The sequence below is a fragment of the Equus asinus genome, chromosome 7 (assembly GCF_041296235.1).
Source record: "Equus asinus isolate D_3611 breed Donkey chromosome 7, EquAss-T2T_v2, whole genome shotgun sequence".
NCBI lineage: Eukaryota > Metazoa > Chordata > Mammalia > Perissodactyla > Equidae > Equus > Equus asinus.
The window spans coordinates 80,279,514-80,306,809 of NC_091796.1; the positions used below are offsets into that span (position 1 = coordinate 80,279,514).

Consider the following 27,296-nt stretch of genomic DNA (forward strand, 5'->3'; position numbering starts at 1 on the left):
ATTGTGACTGATTAAGATGCTGGTCAAATAATTCAACCTAAGAAATCCAAAAAGAAAACTTTCTGGCTTTTAGTGCAGCAATTTTCTTTAGACCAGTATATCAAGAATCCTTCCCTGTTTCCTTCAGAGTAACTCTGAAAAGAATCTCACTCAAGAACAGAAAATTACAAGTAAATTTATTGTAGGTGGAAAGTGCTTTTGAGACTTAAGTCTGAGTTCAACAGCTGCATAGAATGTTTGTAGGAGAATTGTAGTCCAGGAGTCTAGTTCCTAGCTTTTAACATTCAGTTTTCTTTGGCTATGAAATGAAACTTGAGAGATCCTTGAATTATCGAATTTTGGGTCTTAGAAGAGGGAGACTTCATCGTAGAACTTCCATCCGCCATCTTGAAATGACCTGGAGACTGAGGAAGTTGTGTCCCCAGACTTGGTGCCAGGCATTGTCACACGTTTTCTCGTTTAATCCTCACCAGTACTGTGAGATAGGCACTACTACACCCATTGTATGAGGAAATTGAAGCTGAAAAGGTTACACATAATGAGTAAAGGTAGTGGAAATTCCCTAAGTCTGATTTTATGATTATACTGATGCAAAATTACACTATTTAGGACCTTTGGTTTAAATGAAACACTTTTCTGTCAACTCGTTAGATGTCCTGGGACACCAGTAATATATAAAAATGGAGTGGTAAGTGGTTGACTCTCAGATGAAGGCCAAGTAGGGTATTTTATGAAGCGAGTTGTTGTTCTGGTTTCATCCGTTTCTCATATTGTATAAAGGTTTTCAAGCAAGCATCCTGATTAAAGGTGCATGTATCAGTAAATGGGATACCACCAGAGCAGTGATGAAGGTAGAGAAATTTATGGCTGAACTTCAAGCTTAAACAAATTTAAAAAGCTTTCATTTATTAATGTTTATTTTGAGCCCTGCAGCTCCTCCAGGGCTCTGTCCTACGTAAATCAGACAGGAATCTGCTCTGAAGGGACCTGAGTTATTACAGAGACCTAAAATGTATAGGAAGATAACCATAATGCAAGATAGAAAGGGGAACTGACATGAGAGAGGTGCAGGCAGAGTGCCGTGGGAATTGATAGCAACAAGAGATGACTTTCAGCTGACTATATCAAGAAATGCTTTCTGGAGAAGGTGGTCTTGGAACTGTCCTTGAAGGATGGATAGACCATGGACACTTAGAAATTGGTACCTGGTTGGGAGTAACGGCACTATAGAGTTTATCTTTTTACAACTCTGAATAAGTAAGCTGGTCAAATGAGTAAATAAAATTTAAGAAGAAACTTACCCATTAACAACAAAATGGTGTGTGTTGTAAAACCATAGTGGTTAGGATGAAGGTGAGGCAAAACACACATCAGATGGTTCCTTTTAGCTCTGGCCTCGTCTTCTTGGTGTCACCCACTTATATCCCCCTTTATCTGCCTTTGTACTCTGGAGGTTCAGAAGCATGTGCTGTGTGAGACACAGGACAGCCTGTGCCATCCCTTCTTCACGCTTCCATGGACGCTCTTCTTCCTGCAGGGATTGCTCGTGTTCCCATATTAATATTGGACAGAGCCTGGCACAGAGTAGCAACCTGATAGATCCTTCTTGAGTGAATGCACAAATGAAGAACTGACTGAATCAGAATGTTGTACCTCTTTACTAAGTTCATATTTTTATCGTGCACAGGTACTTGTTCAATTAGTTGTGACTCGTCCCAGAAAATCATTGTAGTGTAACTGCAACAAGTTGCTTGACAGATGAGAGGAACTGAGTGTGCAATTTTGTAACTTGACATGGAAATTATTTAGTTTTTTTTTTTAGCTATGATTGTATGTGTGTCATTGTTTGGTCCAGTGAAGGATTGATGATAATGGTTGATTTCGAATGACTGTTTTGGCAGTTTTTTTTCCTTACTCCTTTTCTTAAATTATTTGGATAAGAGAAAAGGAGAAGGTTTTATTCCCACTGCCTGTATTGCTTATTTAAAATTCTGTTGGTTTCCATAACGTTGTTGCGACCCCAAGATAAAATTCCTAAACTAGAAATCTTTAATTGGTATGTGTTTTTGTGATTAAATTTGGTTCTCTTACATTATGGCCTTGTAGTAATTCCAAATCTTTATTGAGGAAATTTTAAGTTAACTGTAAGAATAGTAGTTAACATTATTGAATATTTTATTTGTACCGGGCAGTTTGCTGAGGACTTTCGCTTCCATTATCGCCTTTAATCTTTGTATCATCCTGTGAGATGTTGACAGATATCCTCATGTTACTAATAAGGCTAAATGATTTCTGCTCTAGTGGCTGAGCTGAGATTTGAAGCCACATCTGTCTGCCTTCAGTGCCTGAGCCACTATGTTAAATTGTTCTTCTCTGTTTTTTTTATGTGCTGGTCCTTCTCCCCTCACATATTATGATGGTAGGATGCATTCTTGTTTTAGCGTAAAATAACTGACTTGTAGTTGTTGCTAATCCTTTGTTTATGTTGCAGTATTTGTTGGTTTGATATCTCAGCTACTCTTGTCAAAACTCTTTCATTTACTATTATGTTAGTGATACTTAGAAACTGTGTTTTGTTTTTTTAACATCTGGAAGGAAAAAAGTAAATTATTTCATTTTCACATGTGATATCTTTTTCGAATTGCCAATTCAGTCTAAACAGGTTCTAACAGTCCTGTGAGACAGAACTTTGAAGTTTAGATATTTCTTTCACTAATTTGTGCAAAACAGGATCTCAAGTTGTAGTGTGGTGTAACCGTGCAGGACACAGTGCTTGGTTAGCAACAAAGCAAGCGTTTTACCCTTACAGTCCAAAAGCAAAGAGAAGGGTAAATCAAATGAGCAAGCACGAGTGCACATTAACTGATCCGTCATTTATCACATGGTGAGATTTGCATTTGAAAAACTTGCAGTAAGTGTCAAAAATTCTTATTGTTATAAGTAGTTAACATCTACAAGTTAAAAACGTAACCATCAATTTCCAGTCCTGTAATACAACAGTGGATAACTGTTTATTATATGTTGGTCTGCCAGTGCTTGTGAGGTAGGCTGGTATGCTTTAGGAATCCAACTGAGTAACATGTCTAGACAGAACTAAATGTATCATTATACAAAATCACAGCTCAGGAATTATGGTTGAAAAACTTTAATAATTATTGGCAACTCTATGCCATTTTATATTACTTTCTATCTTTATTTTCTTGGCCTATTACTGTAGAAGAGTTAAAGTTTATTTTTAGACAAAACAGAAAATGTATAAAATGTGATATGATACGAATCTACTTTTTTAAGTAAAATATATTTTCCATGCAAATACATGTTTTCTTGATCTGGAGAATTGAATAAACAGAAAGAAGAATTATTGCTTCCAGCATTAAAGTTGGGTAGAAGCTTTTTGAAACCGACTTACTAGGACAACAAAACTGCCACTTCAAACCTAAATTTCTTTGAAACATAGACTGACTAGCCCTATCCGTGTGCAGTATAGTTTTTAATGCTTCAGACTATCCAGGCATCTGATCTAATTTTTATTTCCTGTCTTATCCCTCAAGTAGTCTTCGAGGCAGTCAACTCTCCTCCAGCTGCTAACCCTTAATTCTTCACAGGAGAGAAATTTCCAGCATCTCCTCTTCCTCTGTTAGGCTGTTACATAGCTTACATACCAGTCCTCCTTTTTTTAGATTTATATTTTGCCATGATTTTCCCCCACTTTTTTTTTAAGAGTGTCATTTGATAATCAAAATTTTAAATATGATTGAATCTAATTTATTGATGAATTTTTAAACATGATTATTACTTTCTCTGTCTTAGGAAGCCTTTACCTACCCCCTACTCCTGAAAATATTCTCTTATGCCTTTTTCTGAAAAGCTTCATGGTTTAGCTTATGTTTAGGTCCATGATCCATCTTGAATTAATTTTTTCCATGGTGTATTATTGATATGCAGTCTTTAAGAGAGATGAATGAGGATTTTGACACTTTGAGAATTTGGCACTCTAGACATACTCCATGTATTAGTAAATTTGATTTAGAATTTTAGAATCTTTTGAGGATGGTCACGATAAAGATATATGTTAGGTCATTTCTGTGTATTGCATTTTGGTCAAAACCTTTGTTGAGACGTACCTCCATCGTTGTCACAAAAATGTTATTAAGAAATGAATGTTCTTTTGGTAACTGGCTTCATCTGCATCGTGAAACTAGTGGTATTAAGTGCAGAACAAGACTACAACCTTGCTGTGCACATATCCCATGAGGTAGAGAGGTTGTGTTCATGTACAAATGTCCTGTGAAGCTGACCTGGCGTGATTTGCCTGTTGAGTTAAATACTAAATCATATTGCAATAAAAAGTTGAAGTGAAAGAGTCAAATTGATTCACCAGTTTAACCTGGCCTGATTAATTGTTTTTACTAGATATAGTATGGGGCTCAAATTTGCTATCAGTTGTTAGTACTCTGAGGGTTTAGTATTTACGGTCTTTCCTCTGACGTTGTAGTAACATCACTAGAACAAGCATCTGAGGTTAAAGAGAATTCTCAGCAATCGATGTTGTTTTGTTGATGGTCTATACTTTGGGTATGTACTAGGTGCTAGCCATGTTGCAAGCATTATATTTCTCAGAACAATCTCATTGTAAAGAGGAAGTTAAGAAGGATTTTCACAGTACACACTTGGGGGTGGTATATGGGGGAAAATACTGTAGTTCTCTAGTAAATGTTCTGATTGGTGGCTTCTCCTAAGTCCTTACAAGTGTCTGAGTTGAAATAGGTAACACTGCAATATACTGGTGATTCAGTCAATTCTGAGATAGGTGTGGAGTACTTTGGGGGAAAACGAGGGGATCCATGTATTGGATGTGCGGATGTCCAAGACACTCTACTGTGGGGATGTTCAAAGATGAGCAGGACTGGAAGAAGACATTGTTACTCCTAAAGGGAGCTTCACTTTGGTATTGGGCTGCCATCCATTGGAATGTATGATTAAATTCGTTTTGAGCTGGCAATTTGTTAGAGAGAAAGACTGCCCTTTATTTTTAGCTGAGCAAATGAACCTAATGAGGACTGTTGAGAGACATTACTGGAGGATGCTCAGATTCCATCACAAAGCTACTGTTGCCCCTGCTGCCACTTGTGCTTGTGTCTGTGTAAATAGCGAAGGAAACTGGCCAGGTTTGTAGTACCCTTTTAAAGTGGCCTTCTCATTAAGGAAACATTAGCTTCAGTTGATAAGTCTCAGAGAAACTAGGACAGTTCCCAGGCTGCTCTTTGTTTGTGTAGATAAACAACGGGCATTAATAGAACTGTGCTGAAGGCAACAGTAATAAAATTCACTGGGTTCTAATTGTATTCTCTTAGCAAGGTTACAGTAATTTTTTTAATGTAAAAATTGTGCCTAAAGTGGAAATTTGTGTGCATTATGAGCTAAATTAAATGCTTTTTCTTAAATAATGTTTATTTTGCTTAGTGTTTGCCACTATTTCTGATTGAAATGGTTTAAAATGGATGTTTATAATCTCAAGCATGTTGAACAATTAGTTTTATGAACTATTTTGTATTGCGCACAGGAACCAAACTTAACGGCTTTAGTTATTTGCTCTTTCAGTATATTTTGATAATTTTCTGTTTCATATTCGTTCTCTCCATTTTAATTGAGTGAAGTTATGCCAGGTGAGTGCTTTTGATCTATAAATCAGTTATTAATATATGTAGTAGTTAATAATCTTAGGGATATAAACCAAGCTGGCTTTGTCTTATATTTCATGGACAAGCTTTAAGAACATTTCTGTAGAAAAATTTTCTGGCTGCTTGGAACCCCACTTTGCATTGTCATGTGAAACCAGCCATTCCTTTCATTGCCTTCTCAGTGTCTGGATTATGTCGGCATTAATTACTGCCTGTGGGGGATTCTTTGAGTCAGCACTGTGTGTGGGTATTTACAAATGCACCATTGGATGCTGCCTCATCCAAGTGAGTGTTGACTATTATTTATAGGTGGAGAACTCTCTTGTCTTTGTAGACATCAGGTTATTTGAATCAAGTGATATTTGCTTAGCTATTTATATGTTAATACGTTTAAGAAGAAATTTCTCTACGAAGAAGCACTAATCATTCACTATTTGTTTGATCAGATGATGGCACTGACATTCTTATTGTGTAATCATAAAATAGCTAATTTTGTTGTGTTCAATGCCGAGAGCAGATGCACTTCCTAGTATAAACAGCATGCAAAGCCCAAATCTAAGTGCATTATTTAGAAGCATATTAAAATCTTTGAACTTTTTTTGATTTTAAAAAACTAATTGTGATCTACATTGTGTCAAATTTTCAAAAAAAAAAAAATAATGTGATTGCTACCACAGCTTAAAAACTGAAGAAGCAAAATTTGGCCCATATGTTTTCAAGTATGATATGCTATTTTGAGAGACTGTGTCATACATAGAGGTTTAGTGCATAAACTCTGGAACCAGACTGCCTGGATTCAAATCTTGCCTGTACCGCTTACCAGCTTCGTGATATTGGGCAAGTTACTTAACCTCTCTGTGCTTCACTTTCCTACTCTGTAAAATGATAATAATAGTGATAATAGTATGCACCTCATAGAGCTGTTAAGAGGATGATTTAAGTTAATATAAATAAAGTGCTTAGAACAGTGCCTGGTACATAGTGAGGACAAATGAGCAAGACCATAAAGGATGAAACGGGTAGATGGGTGTGTTACAGGGGCTTCTCCTGTAATCAGTTCCAGTTCTCTTAAAATAAGCCTGTGATGTCCTGATCAGTCAATGATAGTTGCAGGGTGACATTCATAAGTATTATTCTCGAATCTCCAGGCCATGCAAAAGGAATAAAACCATGCTCCCTACTTTGAAAGCTTGCACCATATTTAAAGGTACCCAAATGAAATACATATACGTATACAAATGAAAGTGTTATATAGGAATGTATAAGTGAAAAAATATGATTCTTTTGCAATAAAAACAGGATGAAGAAGTATAGAGGGTGAATTTTGATCTTGGAGGATAGGAAATAGAAAAATCCCATCACAAAAGTCTCCTCAGTCTCTATGAGAACCACATATCTTTATGAAAGAAAGCTCATTATGTTCATTGTCCTCCTGCAGAGCTAGTCATTTATTTTAGATGAGTTCTGAGTCCCTCAGATTTTGTTTAAACATCTCCCTTGTTTTCATCTTTAGCTTGTGTTACTCCCCCAATAAAAACCAAGTGCTCCATCCCAGAGTTTCCTGACTCTCCAGATGTTTTTCCATCTTCAGGCCAGTGTGGTTTGTGCTGATTCTAGAATGCTCTGGAACTCTCTCACTCTAACCTCTCTGAGACCTTAGGCCAACCTTCAAAGTCCACTTGAGTCTCAGCTCCAAGATACCTACCCACCCTCCTGATCTGAGTCCCAGCTTCCCCAGCTTCAACCTTAGTGCTTATTTGTTACTCAGGGGGGCGCTAAATCTACATGACAGTTCTTTGCAAACTAAGAAGTACCGTACAGATACCGCGGGCGACATTGGCATCTCTTTCTTGCATTATTTTTTACCTGTTCTATGTTTATCTTGTTATCCCTCCTCACCTTCCCTCCTGCTAACTGAGAGCTCCTAGATGTCAAACGTTTTATGTTAATCCATTCTAGCCTGAAAAAAAACACTGAGGCAGTAGGGAGCTATAATAAATGAGTGGGTGAAGTGAAGGATGCTCTGCTAGGTGTAGTGGAGGTGGGTAACGTGGACACAAGTACAGCTCTCACAAGAGGCCCTGTAGTTAGCGCAGGTAAAAGAGCGAGGGCTTCCGTTCTGAAAGACTTTGGTGCAGGTATGGACTTTCCTACAGTGTGACATCGGTCTCTTTCGTAACCCCTTTGACCATCCACATTCTCATGTGAAAAATGAGGAAGGTGATTTTGCTGTATCCTTCATTGGGTGATGTTTATGAGGCGTAGATGAAGAGATGTTAGTGGAAAAACTGTTTTGTTAATTTTAAAGTGCTTATTAGTTGTTTCTAATAAAAACATATGTTAGGCAGAACTTCTGGTTATGCACTGGATAAGTTCATATGTCATGCTGAGTCCTAGCCAGGAAGAGGATGTGGTTAGGTGAGTAGGCATGGGAGCTGAGGGAGGCCTGGCTGATCTTGACCGCCTCAGCTGGGTCTGGTCCTGAGCTGGTGGCTCAGGGGTGGGAGGCCCCTTACAGTATGTCAAGGGAGCTTAACGAAGTGGTAAGGAGCTTTGTAAACACCAAGCTATTCAGACTGGGACAGGGAAATGAGAAAAGGGGTGGGATAACATTGCTTCATACCTGTGTGAAGATTTCTTTGGGGAGCCTTTCTGGGGGGGAGGGGCTTACTTTACTGCATTTTATGAAGAACCTTTCAACAGTAAATATGAAACCAGATGACAATTAGCAAATTACAGTCACGCAGCCACTCTTTTTCTCTGTAGTGGAAATTTACGGTAGGTTCTGATAGGGGAGGGTTTGTAAAAGAAGGAAGTGAAGTTAGCAACAGCTTCCTGCCATGACTTGGGAATTTTGAATCTGGGCAACTTGACTTCTAGTTTCTGTCTGCTGTGAATTGCTCTCTGGCACTTCAGCAGCCTCCAGACTAGTTGTGGGCTTTTCAAGTGGCTGTGTAATTGGGGACATTGCAAGAAGCCTCTTGCTGAATGTTTTCTTACATACCAAAAATGAAGAAATACACATCTCTGATGGTAATTCAGTTCTCCAAGTACATGCAAAAAATGTGTTATATACCACAAAAGGAGGGGGATGCAGGCGGTGATGGTTTGGTGAGGCTGCTTGTACATTAGTACACGTTTGCGTTAGGAGCTCTATGTTATTGTGATCTTGGGTAAATTATGTAAACGTCTGCACCTTAAGGTTCACATCTGTAGAATGAGAGCATTGGGGTAGTGGCCGTTGTTACTCTCAAGCTGTGAATATTGAATATTTTAAAAGGGGTTGGAAAATTTTCTCCTAGTATTCTAATTATACATGGAAAACTTCCTAGAGGAGCCTGAAACTTTTTAGGAGTTCTTCATTGTTCTCAAAGTGTTTATTAAGGACTTAGGGTGTGCCTGGGACTTCTTTGGGGGCTGGAGATGGACAAGGCAGGGTCCCTGCCTTTTAGATGCTTGCATTCTAAGGAGAAGAAACAGGGGATAAACTCACAAACACACAGAGAGGTGACGGGAATTACTGTTGCATTGGATGTGGAGTTATGAATGGGAAAAGTCAAGGACAACTTAGCCATTTAGCCTGAGCTGATGATGGTGGTGGTTTCCAGCCTGGGAGGTGGGGAATCCATATTCTGATAAGTTTGACATGCTTGGGAGACATGTTATCTAGAGTTTTAAATTTGGGAGTCTTCACGATGTAGATGGTGTTTGAAGCTTTGAGACTGGTTTGAGATCTGCCGATGACTCAATTTAGAGAGAAAAGGGAAGAGGGCTGGGGACCAAGCCTGGATTCTAACATTTGGAGGTTGGGTGGGGGAGGAGAAGAGGAGAGAGACCTTAGTTGCTTGCTCTTGGCTTCCATTCAGCAAGTCTGTGTTAAACGCTAACACGTGCTCTGCTCTTTGTTTAAGTTCAGGGACTACCTGTGTCTGTGCAAGTGCACCCACATATATACGCAGGGGTTAATAAATGCCTTTTAAGGCCATAACACTCAGTACTTGCAGGCTGCTGAGAGAGGAGATCTCTCTTTGGTGACCTCTACCTCCCTCACTTCCTCCTCCTGCCAAGTGCATTGATGCCCATGACACCACCCCCTATGGGTGGCAGCCACTCTCTAGACGCCCATGTCCTTCTGAGTCAGCTGGTCGAGTTGAATGTTGATCAAGAGTTGGTTTTGTTTATAACAAAAGCTGTTTTTGTCAGTCGTACTTGTTATTGTAATTACGTAATTGAAATTTTATGTACTCTGATTACATATGAGTATTATTTTTCTACAAAAATATGCTAAATACTTTGGAAGGCCTCCAAAGGCAAGCCTCCGAAAGGAATGCTGTTGTTAGGTATGGCCGTGGCAACTGTAAAAGACTGGGGCGTAACCGCGCTTCTGTGAGGGCTACCAGCCTGCTTCTCGAGAGCCTTTGAGTTTGTGCTTGAAGAGAAAGGAGAAATTGGAGTCTAGGGAAAAAGATTATTTTAATTCACAAAAATTTATGTTCAAGGATGTTTATCGCTTCAATATTTGTAGGAAAAAAATTGGGTGCAACCTATGTATCAAATAGTGCAAAAATGGCTCAATTGTGACATGTACACGTAGAGGACTATTATACAGTGATGAAGCATCCGACTTTTGACGCACGCTAAATGACGTGGAGAAATGTGCACGGGATGATGGTGAATTACAGAGGATGCTAAGCATTTTACATAATGTCATCTCAGTTTTAAAAACTCTGCCACAATATTGATAGAGTTTACCTCTGGGTGGTAAGATTATGGGTCACTTTATACTTATGATAAATTTTGTAATTTTCTACTTTAAACAGATGTTATTTTTGAAATTACATAAAAACTTCGTCACAGTAATGGATGACTAGAAACTCTAAAAAGAGGCCTTTGACAGTTGGAGAGAACATGAGTGAGAACAGTAAAAATTAGTTGTAGTCTTTAAAATGATTATTTATAATTAAATATATAAACAAATAAAATTATCTCCATTTTTTAAATACATACATATATGAATAAAATTACTGTTCATCTGTGTAATAATAGATAATTATTAGACATAGGTTAATATATATAGAAATGATTGCTTTTAATCTTCATAATTCTTATGCATCATTTATAATAGTTATAGTCTTTATAATAACCAAAACAGTTAAACAAAATAGAATTTTTCTCATTTTAGAAATAAACAGAATCTCAGAAAGGGTTGTTTCCCCTGCCTCAAGTTACATAGTTGCTAATGGCAGAGTTTGAACCCAGATTTTCTGATTCTGAATCTCTTGGTCTTTCTGCTCCTGGCACTGTGTTGTAGTCTTTTCTTCAGTGAAGTTAGGTATGGAAAGAAGGAGTAAAGGGAATCTGGCTTAAAAGTCTTGAACTGAGGGACTGCTTATAAATGGAAGGTTAAATAAAGGGAGTGAGGTACAAGTCTCTCTTTGAAACAGGAACCTGAGAGCGGACATGCTGTCAGAAGGAGCCTCGACCTACGTTTCCAAAACGGGTGCATTTGTTGGAGTGCAGGAGGAAAATATTAGAGCTGCTATTAAGCTGTTTTAAGAAATAAACTAAATTTACTAGTATTCAACATTGGGATTGAAAGTGGGACCGTTACTTGGGTCCCATGTCAGATGATAAGTGTCCTGTTTGGAACACAGCTGTCCCGGGGATTGTGTGGAACTTGCACAAGGCCAAGTGTGGAGAAAGGCCCCGACTCTTGTTTGCTTTCAGCCTATTGTGATGTGCTGCATTTACTCAATAGATTTACAGATTATGGTAACCAGTTTTAATTAAAACAACAGCTACAAAATTGACACTTGTCTTGAAAAGATTCCTACAAAGGACCATGGGTGGAAGGTAATGTTGATAATGCAAACACAAATGAGCTGTGAAACATTGGCAGAGCTGAGACTTATGCCGGTTATCAACTCTGAGGTTATTATCAACTCTGAGGTTAGCTGAAAAGTGAATTTTGTCCAAGAAAATTCAGTCCTATGTGGAAATATTGTGCAGTTGCAAAAGTCCTCCAAAGTGGAGGAGATGATGCCAATGGCCAACGCCAGGAGCATCTGTGTGCTTCAGGGGACCAGGGGATAACGTCCCCCAGGAGTCACGGTCATTTTCATGTAGTGCAGTTTCTTTTTTAATTCTTTTTATTCAGCAACCATATGTTGAGTATCTGTTAGGTACTAGGCACCACGTGGTGGAGAAGACAAAGCCTAAAAGGAGCTCACAGTCTAAAAAGGTCTCGATGTTGTGCTACCATTATAGAATGAGAATGGTTTAGTTGTAAGGGATTCGTGGAGTATCTCACCCGGCCGCATTGTTGTTAGGGGAGGACCTCACCGCACGCTGATGAGACCCCGCTGTCAGGACCTGGGAACCATCGGAATCTCTCCTCCGACTTGGTATCGTGAGGCTTCACGTAATGGCATCCAGCTTTCCCTTTTTTTTTTTATTTGGCTGTTTACAGTTAATTCTTAGCCCTGATTTTCGAACTTGCATTTTTGCCCCTAGGTATTGCTAATACATTCCAGCCTAAAAAAACCCTTAAACTGAAGGCTCTAAATCTTATATCAAATGAATGTTTTCTTTTAAAAATGTTGTGTGTGTGTGAAATTCTTTGTATTGATTTTATTTTAAATGCAGAAGATCTCTGTTGGCTACTAACACTAATAGAAATATTAGCATCCCAGACAACAGAAAGGAGCACACTGCTGGGATGGTGTCATTTGACATCACCTTTCACTATTGACATCTGACCAAAAGCAGCATTCCCAGTTCATGAGTCAGGGTTCAGCCATGTACAGCCAGGTGATAATTTTTAAGTACATCTCTGAAAGAACCCCAAGAAGTACCTCTTTCTAAAGAATAATGTGGCATATACTTTAGGCTTGAAATATTATAATTGAAGCAGGCTTATTAAATATTCATCTGTTCCTATGCACTGTTCTCAAGTGAGTTAAACAGATCATGAAGGAGTCTCTCCTATTTAAAAAAAAAAAACTCCTGTTTAACAAAACAGACTCTTTTATGTTTGCAAATGAATTATGTTTGTAATAATTGGTGAGAGCAATATTATCTGAAAGTCTAGTCTATCTTACCCTCCTCCTCCCACTCCACTTTTTGGTGGTGATGGTGGGACATTAAATAGAGCCTTTAAAAAGTAGGATTTCCCCACGAGTGTTAAAAATGAAAATATAATAGTCACTGCCATAATTTATGGCAAATTATGTCAGGAGTAGAGGAAAGGGAATTCTTCAACTATCTTGATGTTTCACTATAGGGAACCTGTGAGAAATAGAGAAAAATAATTAGGAAAAAATTATCCATAGCTTCACCATTAAAATGAAAATTCCATTAAAAAATACTTTTAAAAATAACACATTTGTGGTTATTTTATGCAATTGAATGGCCAGCACTAAATCACGTAGGGCTAACCTGAAAAAGGAAAGAAGCATCAGTGAGAGTGGGATGAGGGTGCCATCTGTCACCCTTTTAGTGGTTGTTATTGTTTTTTTCTGATATAGGCAAAAATTACTCCATAAAAAATGCTTTGAGCAAATGGAAGACTAACATATTTTGACAAAAATAGTGCAGAGATGTGTCTTAGAAAATGACTTTATTGTAGCATTTTGAATGTGAGTTGGATCATTTTGGTTTAACTGTGCAGTCGAGACCTATGCCTCCCCTCCTCTCACTCTCTCGAGTGGAGCATCTATTCTAGCATGAGGTGTATAGAAATTAGGGTCAGTTTCTGGCACATTGTGGAGGCACCAACCATTTGTGGTGGGTAGTGATGACAAAGTGCAGACTTTCTCAATGAAACAGGTTGCCTTGACTTTTTACTTGTGTATACACACTCTTCAAGTTTTAAAACTAACTCGATGTACATTGAGTGCTTCCTGTTGAGGAAATGGACGAGGTGTGTGAAGCCCCATGGGGCAGAGTTGGGACTGGACTGTAGTGGACAAACTTTGGATGACTCTGAGTTTGTGCATCTGTTTCCTTGATGATTCACCTGCTTTGTAACATCAGCATCTCCAAAGCCAGATGCCAGAATGACTAGAACTGTTGCGCTCAGTGGAATATTGGCTTTCTTGCTATTAAACGGTCATGTTTTTTGGTGTCCAAGCAGTTAACTTTGGAAAGAAACAATTTTGATGTGTCTTTTAAAATGTTTTATAAATAAACTTGGTTTAAATAATAGTTAATACTACACTGTTCCACTGTCTTTAAAACCCATTTCTGTGGCAATATTCAGCACAATATTTACATAATTATGCAAGATATTATTGTCAATTTGAGATATCTTTATGTTAGTTAAAAAGATTAACATGCAATAAAATTGCCTTTTTTTCTTTGGTGTACAATTCTGTGGGTTTTAGCACATGTATGGATTTGTAACCATCCCCACAACTGGTCCATCCCATCAAAAAGTTTCCTCAGGCTACATTCTCTCCCCACTCCTAAATTCTGGCAAACATTGCTCTGTTCTCCATCCCTATAGTTCTGTCTTTGCACAGATGTCATTTAAATGGAAGCATATACTGTGTAATCTTTCGAAGCTGACTTCTTTCACTCTATATAATTCCTTTGAGATTCATTCGAGTTGTTGTGGGTATCCATAGTAGGCTTCTTTTAATTACTGAGTTAGGATTCCATTATATGGATGTATTGCAGTGTTTTTATGCATTAACCCATTGAGAAACATTTGGGTTGTTTGAGGTTTGGGGTATTACAGATAAAGCTGCTATGACGCTTTGTGTAGAAGTCTTTGCATGCACATACGCTTTCCTTTCTCTTGGATAAATACCTAGGAGCAGAATGACTAGATTATATGGTAGATATACATTTAACTTTTAAAGGAAATTTCAAACCATTTTCCAGGGTTAATTCTATCAATTTGCATTCCCACCAGCAATGTAGGAGAGTTTCAAGTGCTTGGCATCCTTGTCACCACTTGTTATTGTCAAGGTTTTTTATTTTAGCCATTCTAGTAGATGTAGTGGTATCTCATGGTAGTTTTAATCTGCATTTCCCTAATGGTTGAACATTTTTTCATGTGCTTGCTTTAAGCTTACTTGCAGTCATTTTCATGTGCTTACTTGCAGCAGTTTGTATATCTTTTTTGGTGAAAGGTCTGTTCAAGTCTTGTGCCCATTTTTTAATTGGGTTGTTTCTTTTCCTGGTTTAGTTTTCAGAGTTGTGTTTTTTTAAACATATTCTAGATACAAATCCTTTGTTGCGTATGTGATTTGCACATATTTTTCCTGGTCTGTACCTTATTTTTTCATTCTCTTAATTGTATCTTTCTCAGAGCAAGAATTTTTGAATTTAAAGACATATAATTTATCTTTTTTTTTTCTTTTTCTTTTTAGTGGATTACGCTTTGGGGGTGATGTCTAAGAACTCTTTGCCTAACTCCAGGTCATAAAGATTTTCTTTTATGTTTTCTCCTAAAAATTTTATAGTTTTCCATTATACATTTAGATCTATATGATCTATTTTGAATTAATAGTTGTGTAAGGTCTGAGCTTTGGATCAAGTTTCCTTTTTTTGCATATGTATGTGTAATTATTCCAACACTGTTTGTTGAAAAGACTGTTCTTTCTCTGTTGAATTGCCTTTGCATCTTGGCCAAAAATCAGTTGGCTGTATTTTGTGAGTCCATTTCCCTGGTACTTCCTGTTTCTCTGAGGTTCCCTCTTTCAGTCCTCGAGACACAAAATGGGGCTTTAGAATAGGGCAGTGCACTTCCTGTGACTGCCTACCTTCTAGACCAAGAGGCAGGAAGACAGAGGGCAAAAGAGTAACAGATGTTTGCGCCTGCCTCTTGAGATCATAGCTCCTCTGATCAGAGGGGAAGCTTCCTTTCCCTCAGAGGTTTAAGTGATTGTGGTCCTCTCTGCCCACCACCACCTTGCAGTTGCCTTGTGCTGGGGAGGAAGAGAATAGAGAAAAAAAGGAGGAAACACGGGGACTTTCCCCATTCTATCAAGGGTTAGGAATTCCCTTTCCTGCTTCTTAAACTAGAGCTCAAGAGGCTTTGCGGATTTGTTCCCTCTGTCTGCATCCTAGAGCTCATTTCCAGGTGTCTGGCTACCTTGAGTCCAGGCTAAGGGATTTTGGAGGAACAAATGAGGAAATTCATCCCTGGTTTGGTGGTACTTTGAGTTGTGCTCTTCTCCCCCAATCAGCTTGCTCTCATCATTTATGTTTCAGAGCCCTCAAATCCTGCTTCATGTATTCTCTCCAGGTGTTATAGCTGTGTTCAGTGGAGAGACTGGGTGTGGTACACTTCCTTCATCTTAACTGGAGCCAGTACCCCTCTGTATTGTTTTTAAGTACAAAATTTAGAGTAATATTTTGGCTGAGTTAAGTAAATCTGGAAACAATAGGTATTCTGTGGAAAATTGTTTCTCATAGACTTTTTAAAAGTCATTTTATCTTGGCTGAATTGATTTATTTACATTTTTAAATATAAGAACAAAGTGGAAACTTTCAGTTTTGTGGAAATCCCATGTTAAGATTTCAGTGGACTCTTTCTCTTGTTCCTCGTCACTATTAAAAAATTACCAATTTAGGGTAAGCATTTTAGTACAATATGCAGATTTACATTCAGTACCATTTGATTTTAGGTGCAGAAATGCACCTAGGAAGCCTATAGTCATTCACAATTCCATTTACGTTGTAGTTCTTATCTTTCATTACATCAAGAATTGTCTAATTTTAATCCTTTAATATCCAGTTATTGAACTGCTTCTGAGATGTGAGTTGTTTCGTCTGCATTCTGAACCCATTGCATAAGCTTTAAGAGGAATTAGAGGACTTAGGGAAGTCCAAAAAAGAGGGGCTAATTATTAACATTTTCATTCTCTACTGACTTAAAAAAAATGTGGACTAAATATAATTATCCAGACAGCTGGTGAAAAACAAGTATAGCTCAGTAGATTCCTAGTGGAAACAACCACACGGCCTAGAAATTAGCTAATTTATTTTAAGTAATTATCAGTAGAAATCCATTAAAAATAGTGAGGGGGAATCAACTGTAGGTAATCTTAAATCTCTTGAAATCAACCTCAGGAGGCCATGTTAATGGGATCATGGCAGGATATAGGAGTAGACAGAAAGGCCAAGTTTAAGGTAATTGAGAATAACTCATTTGGCATTTAAATTATGGAAAGTGGCAGTAATATATAAAGATGGAAGACACTTGGATAATCCTATGATGTCCCTTTATAGATACATCACAATGGTTAATAGTGTTGGTGTTTTTATGATTTTAGCATCTGTTTTCCACAAAATGGTCAAGTCTTAAGGACTTGAATATTGTCTCCCCTAGTGCTTGCCATGCTTTGATTATTTAAGACTAATAACAATTGGGAATGTTTATAGAGCTCTGTGACAGACCTTGTGCTGAGTGAGCATGGATTATACCATGTCCTCGTCACAAGAACCTGGTGAGGCTGGTCCAGATTGGCAGGGGAGGAAATGGGCACAAGAGGGAATAAGTGCTTAGGATCAAATTCATGTGGTCTGACTCTAGAGCCTTTCTTTGTTCTTAACCTTCCAGTTATAAGATTACCCTGTTGAATGGGGAAAAATTCTTGGAAGGGATTGAGAAGACCAAATTAAATAATAAAAATGTTTATTGCATTATTTACAATAGCCAAGATATGGAAACAACCTAAGTGTCCATCAATGGATGAATAGATAAAGGAAATGTAACATGTATATATATATATATATATATATACACACACACACACACGTATACATACAAATGGAATATTATTGAGCCATAAAAAAGAAGGAGATCCTTCCATTTGCAGCAACATGAATGGACCTTGAGGATATTATGCTAATTGAAATAAGTCAGACAGAGAAGGATAAATACTGTATGATCTCACTTCTATGTGGAATATAAAAAAACCAAAGCAAACAAAAAACCAAGCTCATAGATACAGAAAACAGATTGGTGATTGCCAGAGGTGGGCGGTGTGGAATGGATGAAATGGGTAAAGGGAGTCAAAAGGTATAAACTTTCAGTTATAAAATAAATAGGTAATGGGGATGTGATGTACAGTATGGTGACTATGTTAATAATATTGTATTGCCTATTTCAAAGTTGCTAAGAAAATAGATCTTAAAAGTTCTCATCACAAGAAAAAACCATTTTTTTGTAACTGTGTGTGGTGACAGACATTAACTAGACTTACTGTGTGGTCATTTTGCAATGTATACAAATATCAAATCATATTGTACACATGAAACTAATATATGTCAGTTATACCTCAACAAAAAAATTATCTATGCATTTTATAAAAGTAAAGAGCATTTTAACTAGATGTGTGGAAGCCTCAACAATGGAATGCTGGGTTTCGTGATCACTCAATTTAAACCAGAGAAAGAAAGGGAACAATCTTGGTTTTATGATTCATTCTGTCGTCAGAACATTCCTTCTGTCAGTTTTCCATGTCAGCTTGGTGTCAGTAACCACGTTGTAGCATCACCTCCTTCCTGAGGACGTCTCACTGAGTAGGATTGTGCCGCAGTGAGCTTCCTTAATCCAGTGCCAGGGGAATGACTCCAAGGGAAGACTCAGACAGCTGAGGTTCAAGGAGATCAGAATTTGGTACTTTTTCCACGTGAATAGTTTAGGGTCTTGATGCACTTAATCTTTTTAAACTTCCCAAATGGTCTTATGGAGATGAGTCCTTATTCATGTTCAAGAGATGACTCGCTCTCTCTGTCCTCTCTTCCTCACTCGGATTAATTAACATGCTCTTAAACCAGTTGGTTGAATTTATACTTCTGAGAGAGAAGACGACCCTTAAGGGGTTGAGGAATGGTGTTAACATCCTGTCCAGATGGATATTTGTGCCTGGATGTTCGTGTTTATACATATTTTCCTTTGTGAATGTACAGGCAGCAGCCAACTCGAGTCAGCCAGACAACTTGTGTGGTATTCTTCCTTTTTACGAACAGTTTTGGCTGATAGCTAAGCACAGATAAGATCCTTTTTCTGTTCCCATGGAGCTGTTTTGCTCTCTTTTTGATAAGCGACTTCATATTACAGACCAAGGACACATTAAAGTTGTTGGTGGGGTGGAACTTAAAAGTGGTCAAAATTTGTGGGCTATCAGAATTTTATTCTTTACTTAAATCGAAACACTTGTGTACCCACATTGCATAGACCAAGATAAATGTTTGAGATTCAGTTTTTATTTCTATTACTAACAGCTGATCATAAGTAGAGGCGTTTGGGTGTGAAACTGATAGTGGGGAAAGCGCTCTGTGGCGTTTTCTGTGAAGTTGCATGTTCCTCTTTATGAAAATGTCTCCAAATTCACCTTTCATTCACGTTGGCCCACACTTAGTGAGAACTTAAAACTAGCCCACTTGGTTCTTTTCTTTTGCAGCCATCAATACTGTTGGGAGATTACGTGTATAGAAAATCTCACCAGAAACCAAGGAAGACCCTGCTTAGTTGTAATTCCTTAGAAAATCTTGTCACAGCTTAGATGAGCTTAAAATGTGAATCCTCACTCTGTAGCCTCGTTCTTGCTTACCTGGCTCGTGGTTTACTTCCCAGTCTGTCCCTGCTCTCAGTTTTCGTTTTCCACATTGCTGCCATAATTTCTGTATAAAAAGCATGTCTAAACCATGTCACTCTCCTGCTTAAAACATTTCCAAGGCTCCTCACAGCCTGTGGGAGAAAGCCGGGATTGTTCATGTGGCCTCCCAGCCCTCTGATGGGAACCCGGGCAGCCACATCGTCTGCTACTCTCTCCTTTGAACATGGTCCTTCTGAAACACCACGCTCTCACCTCAGGGTGCTTGTGTCCTTTCAGTGCTTCCCTTTCCATCTCCTTGTTCTGTAAGATTTTACGTCAGGGCTTCCTTTCTTCTGACACCGCTAGGTTGGGTGGCGTGCCCCAATGCCTGTCGCTGTAGTGTATTTGTCTGTTCATGTGAGGGAGCTGTGAATTCCTTGAGAGCAGGGGACCGTGTCTTAATTATCTGTTCCTTCAAGCCTGGTCCCGAAACTGACACATAGTTAATGCAGTGTTGCATGAATGATGGAGTTGCCATTTGAGGTAGTGAATTCCCATTCCTAGAAATGTTTCAGGCAGGAGCTGAGGACTCTCTTACTCAGAAGTTACTCTCTCTCTGATTTTGTTTTTTATTTTATTTGATGCTTTTAGTTAGCTTTATTTTAAATTTTTTCATCTTTTATTCTTTGACCATTAAATATATAAAAGCATTTTAGTAATTAGCATCATATTAATAGCTGCATGGTGCCTAATATATATATTAGCGCTAACTTCTCTGACAATGCAAGGCAGAGAGTAATAGCGTTGTTTTCATTTTATATTTGTAGGGCACTGAGGCCAGAGTCTCAGTTACCAGAGATAAATTAGGCTGCCCAAGGTTTGACCTGCAGTTACTAATTATGAGAACCAGGATTCACATCTAGGTTTGAATCTAGACATTATGTACATTTCGCTATGCCATGTTGCCCATAAAGAAAACTGATGTTTGTGTAATTGCACTGATTTAATATACAGCAAGAATTCCATGGTTGTCAGGTAGTGGTGACTTGACAGCAGGCTTGTTGTTAGTTTGGCAAAAATATTTGAAATAGAAACGAGTATTCTTTTTTTAAAGAAGTGAACTGAGATAAAATGGAAATAGATTATTTTCGGTTTAGTTTCTCCATTTGGGTTTTGTTTCTGGCTTTAAACAAAACCTGTACATCGAGTTAAATTGGAGAAGGTGATCCTGACATTTCTTTTCTATAGTCAGTGAATTTCTGATTCTGCCCAAAGACAGGAGTCCGCCTCCCCAGCTGCATCCCAGCTCTGTGGAATCACTCAGTTTACGGTAGGCATAATCCACTGCGAGCATCCTTCAGCTGTTTGGATGGTAGGGGGTGGGGGAAGGGGTGCAATAGCATTTCCACAAAAATAAAATAATGAATCTCACCGACATCAGGCAGGTTGCTATAAAGCAGGTACGCCTTTTAAAAATAAAATGACGGTAGGTATCAAGTAGAATAAGAATGCTGTGACACTTAATCCCGGCATGATTCTGTGATAGCGGGCAGTAGCTGCCCAAACTGTTACCTAACAATTCGCCTGGCTCGTAAAACACAAAGAAGCTTTTTGTAAACAGTTTGTGTTGTGTTGTATCATTGATGTTTAGCTCTCTGCTTCCGCCTGCACGCTGCTCTCCGTGCCTGCTCTCCAGGGACTGCTCTGCGGTCCAGCTCACTCTCCCCGGTTCAGCTCCCAGAGCAGATCAGATGTTCCAAGAACCAGATGCCTTTGGTGCCCAAAGGAAAAATTAGAAAAGATTTATTTTGATTTAAAAGGATGTTTAATAAAGATGTGGATGTGTGATTTAGATGAAAAAAGATAGTGAATCATGAAATGATATGTTTTAATACTGTAAATTTATTTGAAACTGCTTTTTGCCAAATCTTACCATGTATACTTTAAATATTTTCTACCATCTGCAATGAAGTGGTGTTTGACTAGTAGGAGAAGGGATCTGATTAAACAGGGTTTGATTTTCTCACATAAAATGTCTGTAGGGAAACCATTAGGGGTGGTGCTTCTACCAAGTCATCAGGGAGGGACTCAGGCTCCTTCCAGCTTTCAGCGTCCTGAGCGCAAGGCCTCCATCCACAAAACCACAGGACACTGTTGGAACGCCAGCCAAGACGTCTGCATGAGGAGAGGAAAGGAAAGGGGGCAAAGGGACTTTCTGGAATCCCCACCCATTGAATTCTACTTCAAACTCCTTGGCCACCTCTGTCTTCCAGGCAGGCTCAAGTGTGGTGTTTAAGTGGGTACGTTGCCAGCCCAAATAAAATCAGATTTCTATGACTTAAAGGGAAGGGGAGTGGAAATTAGATTTGAAAGAGTTGACTCTGCCACCAAATGCAGACTTTATTTTTTAGTCATTAATCTGCCTAACCATCTTTTCAGAGTTTAAAGGGAAGTATATTTTGTAGGTCTATTTTAAAGAAATATTTCAGTTTGGGGAATTTTTTTTCCAGGCCACTGCTGTGCTTTTGTAGAATTCCTAATGTCCTTTTGTTACTCTCCAATTAGTAATCTTTTAAAATTATAAGTATCAATCTGGGTTTAAAAATGGAACAGGGTTGATATTACCTACTTCAGAGTAAGAAATCCTTTTATGCCTTTCCTGAAGACACGATTTAGAAATATTTAGGAAAAGTCATCAGGTCTTTCTCACAGAGCACCTCCCTGGCTATGTCTCTTGCAAGCTCAATCCTTCAGGTGTTAAGAACTTCTGGCAGCTCTGCTCATGCTCTGGCGCCAGATTCTGCCACACTCTTCTGATGTGCTGTGGTCTTTCCTGCCTCTGGATTTTTTTCCCTGGTAAGTTCTCTGCCTGAAAGTTTCTGCCAGTACCTTTCAACCTGGGCACATCCTCTTGATTGTTCAGGTTTCGCTTCACTGCTCAGCCTTTCCTGTCCTGCATGCCGCCTTCCCTCTCTGCCGGTTGTCTTCTGACTGGTTTAGGTGCTGCTAGGTCTCTGCTGCCCTAATCTCAGAGAGGAAGTGCAGCAGTGATGGTGTGGAGTAAATGAGATAGTCCAGGTGAGCCACTCGGAACAGTGCCCAGCCTCCCCGTGGGAAGCAGGCATTGTGGATATCCATCATCTTTTCCCATTGCGTGGTATTGCTTCTATGCTTTTATGGATGATAGATTTCTGGAGGACAGTTGTTGTGTTCTGTTATTCCTGACATCCCTGTACAGTGTGTGGTGCATAGGAAGTGCTCAGTAAACGTGTAAAGACTGAGCAAGTGGGAGTGGATAAACCAGAAAAGGAGAAGGGAAGGCTGGAGCTCTCCAGTCCACTTTCACCCTGGAAACATGAGGTAGTGAGTGAGGTCTCTACATCCCAGAGGTAAAGAGCAGATCATCTTAGCTTGACAGGGAGCAACAGTTTTTCCACCGTGCTTTGTCTTATCGAGTGAGCTGGCCCTCATGCAGGTACCGTGGCGTGATTTCAAACTCTAGAATCATGTGTCATTGGAAGATTTAATTTAGGAGCTCTGCGTTCATTTGCTTCAAGTTGTGCATTTCACACTGCTGTGTGCTGGGTTCTAGAGTTGCAAAGTGAACCAGGGTAGTCGTCGTCTTTAAATTTTTCCGAGATAGTGGAGGACAGACAGGCAGACAGAGACACACACATGCGTGCACACACTGTCCTCAGTGTGTAAGTGATTAAATGAAAGCTTAAAGGTATGAACAGAGAAGTGACTCATGATTCTTACGTTTTATTTCTTCTTTAGGGACATTGTTCTCGTTGTGGAAGGTAAGTGTTGTTCCTTAAGCCCTGTTCTTTCAGAGCTTTCGTGAGCTTGTTTGTATTGCTATGTAGGAGATACCACACTGCTGGTAGCAAAAATGAGGCAAGAACAGCATCAGAGGTGATAGATATCCTCTGCAGTGCCAGTATCTTTGACCACTACTTCCCTGGACGTGGCAACACTAAAGAAAAACTGCTGAGACCTTCTCTTTCAGTTCTTGGCATTCATCCTTAAGGTGATTGCATGGTATAAGATGGCTACTAGAAGCATCACATTTATATTCTAAAAGGTGGAAGGAGGGAGGGGAAAAGGTTGAAATTCTGAACACAGCCAGCTTCTTTTAAGCAACCTTTCTTTGCTTAATTTTCTCAAAACACATATGCTTGTTTCTCATTGGCCAGCACTTAGTCATGTGGACTCACCCAGCTGCAAGAAAGGCTGTGGAAGGCAGTCTTTAGTTAGATGCCTTGCTTCCTCTAGATGAGTTGCGGCTTCTGTTGGGAACAAGGGCAGCATGGATGTTGGGTAGCAACAAGCAGCCTCAGCCACATTGTTCAGTAAATGTTCTGTGAATGAATGAATGAGGCATTAACAAATCAAGGCTTTTGGTGTCGAGACTATGCATTTGCTTTTCATGGTCTATAGGTTTTGGATCTTAAAATCAGATCGACCTTTCAGATGTCTAGAAAATGAAATATTTGGATTCGCTCTGCCCTCTGAATCAGTGTTAGTTTGTTAAGCATGGTGGACTGGGCCAGAACTGTAGGCTAATGAGAGGAGACAGGTTTGGGGTGTGACATATATGTATGGACATGTCTGGTATTTTACTTTCATTCTTGATTAGCAATAGTTTATTTAAATGGGTTTTACTGGATTACTGTTGTTTTGGTTTACAGAAATAGATACATAATTTATGTAGTTTTGTATTTATAGACCACCTCTGTTCTGGCAGTGATTACCTAGTGTGGACACTAAAATTGATGGGATGTAATTTCCTAAGTGATACAGTACTGCTAGTGCCAAGCTTAGACCACTGTAGTAGCCTTGAAATACAACTTTTTAAGAATTGTAAAAGTTCTAAGTGCTTGGAGGCTTCCTCAAAATTGAAGATAATTTCCAAAATTATCATCAATTGGTGCTGTAATTATTTAACTGATATTATTATAGGGTATTCATGGTTTTCTTTTATCTTCCAGTTTCTTAACATAAAAGTCAAAAGAAAACTCTCTCTTCATTGTCAGTGAGACTATTTTGGTCAGCACGGCCCTGTGAACTTGTACTTCTGAAGGAAGTGTACTATGAGGAATCTTAAAAATAGGTTCTGCGGGCTGTGTCTTTAGGACGACATTCATGCACTCCATTGAAAATATGCTCTGTGACTTCATTTTATTGTGCTGAGCAATCGGAAGTTGGTTTTCCCAAACCATCCGAATGTGAAGAATGGCCTGCTTTTATTCGTTCTGTGAAGAAGTGGATTCCAGGGACCCTCAGCTGCAGGATGGCCCTTCTTCACAGCTGCCGCCCTTCCTTTGTGGGGGACGCCGTTGCTAAGAGAAGGCTTTGTCTGTTGCGTATAAAATGGACTTTGTTTGGACCTCCCTCAAGCAACTTCAACTGTGTCAGAGTCCAGCTGGACATTCCTCACCAGATCATCATTTAAATGCAGGTCAAATTTAGAACCCAACTTATATGAGTTCAAAAATAGACACTGCCTTTAGAAAACTGACCTCTGGTACTCTTGTGGCTTGGGGATCTGATAGGCTATTTCTTGTCGTTCACACAGCTCTGTTTTAGACTCTGAAAGGTGGCGTGCATTAAGGCTAGATGAAACCAGTGTCCTTGTAACATGGGACCCCAGTCTTCATGCCATACATCGGTTTCTTCAGTCCACACTCGTTACTTCCAGCGCGTTTTTGGCAAGACGAGAGACCGTTTATCATAGAATAGAATCTGGTTTCTGTACATTAATTTTATGGAATGTTTTCCAGTTTCACTAGGAAAGCCTAGAGAACATAAAAAAAAAATCTAACAGGTTAATTTTAAGGTAATAAATCCCTTATATGCTATAATCTTCAGTTTTATCTAGATGAGTTGGAAATTTTCCCCAGGGGACAGGGTAAATACTGGTAACCCTAAAGATGAGAAAGGTAAAACTACTGGTAGCTCTCACCTGAGGCTGGAAGTCAGTTTATCCAGTGATGTAACTTAACATTTATAATATGCAAGTGAATTATCAGTTACCAAAATATGGAGTAATTCTTTGCATCTCAGTTATCACACGCGAGTCTAAGGTTTACATAGAAGGTGTTCAGCAGAAAAGTTAATAGGGTAAGATTGGGGTTGGAGAGAAGTTCATTGCTAACTTTTTAATTATCAGAGAAGCAAACCTATATTGTCCTTGCATGGATATATTTGAATTATTGCCTAAAATTTTGTCCAAAATTGAAACAAAATGGTAAACTTAAAGTTTTAAATACTTGAATTATTTATGATTGGAGAGGTAAAATAAACATTTCTTTTTGTGCAGGGAGATCTACATTTTTGGAGACTGCTTTTCTTGTAGTCTTAATGGTAATCATCTTCATTAACACCTTTGTATAATAGTTTCTTTGAGGCTGATACACCTTTAAATAGTGTTTAACATTGAGTCTTTTGGGTATGTTTAGCGACACAAAATTATATATTATTTTGTGACCCACCTGTGTCAGTAATGGTGTTTTTTTATGTCAAAGCAAATATACTTTAAAAGAGAAAATAGGGATTTTTTGCTTCTTTTTGTTTATAAGAGGTCAGAGTATATGGTATGTACTATGTGTGTGTGTGTGGTCCCTGTTACTGTAATAATTGCTGTGCTTCCGACAGAGGACCACTGAATAATTTTGCATTGCACAAGTAGTGTTGGGGCGCCTCCAAGATTGCTAAGATAGAAATGTCATACAGACATTGTTTGAAACATCTATGGAAGCATTTATTCTTTGTCGTATACCTATTTGGACAAAAGCAATCTACTTACTTGCCATAGTCATTTTCCATGATAACATAAAAGCTGAAACTATAGAAAGTAGAATTTCCTTCAAAAAGGCAAACTTAGGTGTTGAGTAGCTATCTACTGATGCCATATATATCATAGAGAACATTTTCAAAGTTAGCATTTTAATAGGAATGAAGATGCCTGTTCTAATACTGGGAAGTTTCTTGGTTTCATTTAACAGTGAAATTTGTAATATCTTAATTTTTTATAATTCTCCGTAGGTTGCCGAGTGCTTAAGTAATTGACACCCGTTTTGATCCTCAGAGTCATCCTTGCAAATAGACAGGATATCCACATTTACAAACAGAAAGAAACCAGATGCACATATTAGGTACCTTTCTAAATGATTGGAAAGAAGTGTCATCTACAAGTAGACTGTCAGCAGTCCTTAATCAGTCTGGATTTTGTTTTCCTAGTAAAGCCTTCATTACAACAGAAAACTCAAGCAGAACTAGGTCTGGCTCTTGGAAACGCTGAGCTGTTTTGGGCACAGTTCTCTGAAGTTTAAATTACAGTTGTCCCCATTGATGGTGATCATCATTCATTCGTTTTTTTCCTTGAGTCCCTTCTACGTGTCAGGCATCATCCTAGGCTCTGGGGACATTGTTCTTTCCTGAACCTGACATTGTACTTGTCTTTGTGAACTTTAGGGCTTACTGGAACAGACATGAGCAAATAGTATGGTCACACCAGTAAATATGTGCATATAAACTGTAATAAGTGCTCTGGAAGCAATATCACCATGTCTTTCCAGTAGTATAAAGGAGCAGTTTGATTTTTTTTTTTTCCCTCCCCAACACCCCAGTACATAGTTGTATTTTCTAGTTCTAGGTCCTTCTAGTTCTCCTATGTGAGCCACCACCACAGCACGGCTACTGCATAGATCAGTGGTGTGGTTCCATGACTAAGAACTGAACTTGGCCTGCTGCAGTAGAGCACGTAAACTTTAACCACTAGGCCATGAGGGCTGGCTCAACCTGCTGTTTTATTAACCCCGCCCCCCCCAACACACACACAAATGGGGGCCGGCCTGGTGGCGTAGTGGTTAAGTTTGCATGCTCTGCTTCGGTGGCCCAGGGTTCACCAGTTCAGATCCTGGACACAGACCTATACACTGCTCATCAGACCATGCTGTGGCGGCATCCCATGTACAATATAGAGGAAGATTGGCACAGACGTCAGCTCAGGGCCAATCTTTCTCACCAAACACAGACACACACACACACACACACA

General features: G+C 38.9%; 1 protein-coding gene across 15 annotated transcripts in view; it reads left to right on the top strand.

Moving 5' to 3' along the window:
- Nucleotides 1–27,296, top strand: part of SIPA1L1 (signal induced proliferation associated 1 like 1) — a 360,159-nt gene that overhangs the window by 106,622 nt on the left and 226,241 nt on the right. For 4 of the 15 annotated variants that reach the window (XM_070513913.1, XM_070513909.1, XM_070513911.1 and 1 more), the window contains one exon: nucleotides 23,015–23,037. The exons of the other annotated variants lie outside the window; for them this stretch is intronic. The gene's annotated coding sequence lies outside the window, so the exon portion shown is untranslated. The remainder of the gene's footprint in view (nucleotides 1–23,014; nucleotides 23,038–27,296) is intronic. 15 annotated transcript variants of the gene reach the window in all.